The following is a 2,107-nucleotide window of genomic DNA, read 5'->3' on the forward strand; positions in this document are numbered from 1 at the left end:
TGTGGCACAAAAGAAGAAAGCATACAATGAATGGATGAGAAATAGGGGCGTGGAAGAAGTTGAGAGCCGGAAGAGAGAGTTATATGTAGAAAGAAAGAGAGAGGTGAAAAGATTAGTAAGAGAGAGTACGAAGAGAGTGGATGAGGAATTTAGAAGGAATTTGAGTGTAAAGTGGAGGGACTGTAAGAAAATGTTCTGGAAAGAGGTGAAGAGAGTAAGACAGGGTGGAAGTGAGGTTTGCGGGGGAGTGAAAAATAAAAATGGTAGATTACTAGTGGAGAAGGGAGAAAAAGTGAGCAGATGGAGAGAACACTTTAAGGAGTTGTTGAACATGCAGGATGGAAGTAATGCAAGTATAAGTGGCTGGGGAATGGCTGGGAGAAGGAGGGAGGTGAGAAGACAGGAAGAAATCAGTAGGATAGAAGTTGTGGAAGCAATGAAGAAAGTTAAATTGGGGAATTCCCCAGGAATTGATGGAGTGTGTGGTGAAATGCTGAAGCATGGGGGAGAGATAGTAGTAGAATGGATGTGGAAGATGTGCAGATTGGCCTGGGAGGAAGGTAGAGTCCCGGAGGATTGGAAGTCAGGTATAATTATTCCCTTGTACAAAGGAAAAATGGGAGAAATGGAGTTCCCCCGAGCTAAGCCCTGTATTGGACTATATAGCCCCGCTAGGGTTACAGGAGGGAGCTACCCCTCCCGGCACGGCAGCCCGGGCAAGGCTCGAACTTGCAATCCCCCGATCACAAGTCCAGCGCGCTACCACTGTGCTACCGCGCCCCCCTTGTACAAAGGAAAAGGCGAAAAAAGAAGTGTGTGGTAATCATAGGGGCATTTGTCTTCTTAGTATAATAGGAAAAGTGTATGGTAGGATACTTATTGACAGAGTTAGAGAAAGAACAGAGGAATTAGTTGGAGAAGAACAGGAAGACTTTAGGAAGGGAAGAGGTTGTGTAGATCAGATATTCATTCTTAGATCTTTAGTGGAAAAGTTTCTAGAGAAGGGAAAGAAGTTGTATGCGACTTTCATGGACAGGGTGGATAGACAAGGATTGTGGAAAGTATTAAGAATATATGGAGTAGATGGAAAGTTGTTGAATGCTGTGAAGAGTATGTATGATGGTGCTAAGGCTGCAGTGCGTGTGGATGGTGAACTAAGTGAATTTTTCTCTTTGAAGGTTGGGTTGAAACAGGGATGTGTCATGTCTCCATGGTTGTTCAATCTGTACATGGATGGGGTAATAAAAGAGGTACAAGGTAGGGTAGTGGATGTTGAAGTGGCCGTGGTGAGAGAGGATAGTGTTTGGAAACTCCCTGTACTGTTGTTTGCAGATGATACTGTGTTGCTGAGTGAAGACGAAGGGGAGCTGCAAGGCTTGGTGAATGAGTTTGGGACAGTGTGTAAGAAACGGAACCTAAAGGTGAATGTAGGGAAGAGTAAAGTGATGGTCTTTGAGAGAGGTGAAGTCAGTGAATGTACAGCGAGGCTGGATCGTGAGGAATTGGAAAATGTGAGTACGTTTAAGTACTTGGGTAGTGTGATGAGTAAGGATGGAGGTTTGGAGGGTGAAGTGCTTGAAAGGGTACAGCAGGGATGAAAGGTTGCTGGTTCCTTGAAAGCAGTGATAAGAAACAGGGAAGTGAGCATGGAAGTGAAAAAGTTACTACATGACAGTATTGTGATACCAACTCTAACGTATTGAAGTGAAGCTTGGACGTTGTTGGAAGGACACAAGTCAAGAGTGAGAGCAGTGGAAATGAGTTATTTAAGGGGAGCCTGTGGAGTCACATGGAGAGACAGGCTGACGAATGAGGATATAAAGGAGAGTTGTGGTGTGGATGTGGATGTGATAGGAAGCGTTATGAGGAACACACTGAGGTGGTTTGGCCATGTGGAGAGGATGGAGGGTGAGAGACTGACGAAGAGAGTGTATGTGAGTGAGGTGGAGGAGGGAAGAGGGAGGGAGAGGCCGAGGATGGGATGGAGGGATGGGGTGGAGAGGTATATGAGAGAGGGGGGTGTGAGTTGGGAGCCGGACAGTGAAATGGAGGGGGACAGGGTGACGTGGAGGCGATTTGTTTGTGGCCACCCTTAATGGGATTGAGG

General features: G+C 46.0%; 1 non-coding gene across 1 annotated transcript; it reads right to left on the reverse strand.

Annotated features, from left to right (window-relative positions):
- Positions 1-708: 708 nt before the first annotated feature.
- TRNAT-UGU (transfer RNA threonine (anticodon UGU)) lies at positions 709-780 on the reverse strand. The gene has a single exon. It is a non-coding gene; the product is annotated as a tRNA-Thr (tRNA).
- Positions 781-2,107: the final 1,327 nt, after the last annotated feature.

This window comes from Coenobita brevimanus, chromosome 80 (assembly GCF_032717465.1).
Source record: "Coenobita brevimanus isolate Jiangsu-jjx chromosome 80, ASM3271746v2, whole genome shotgun sequence".
Classification (NCBI taxonomy): Eukaryota; Metazoa; Arthropoda; class Malacostraca; order Decapoda; family Coenobitidae; genus Coenobita; species Coenobita brevimanus.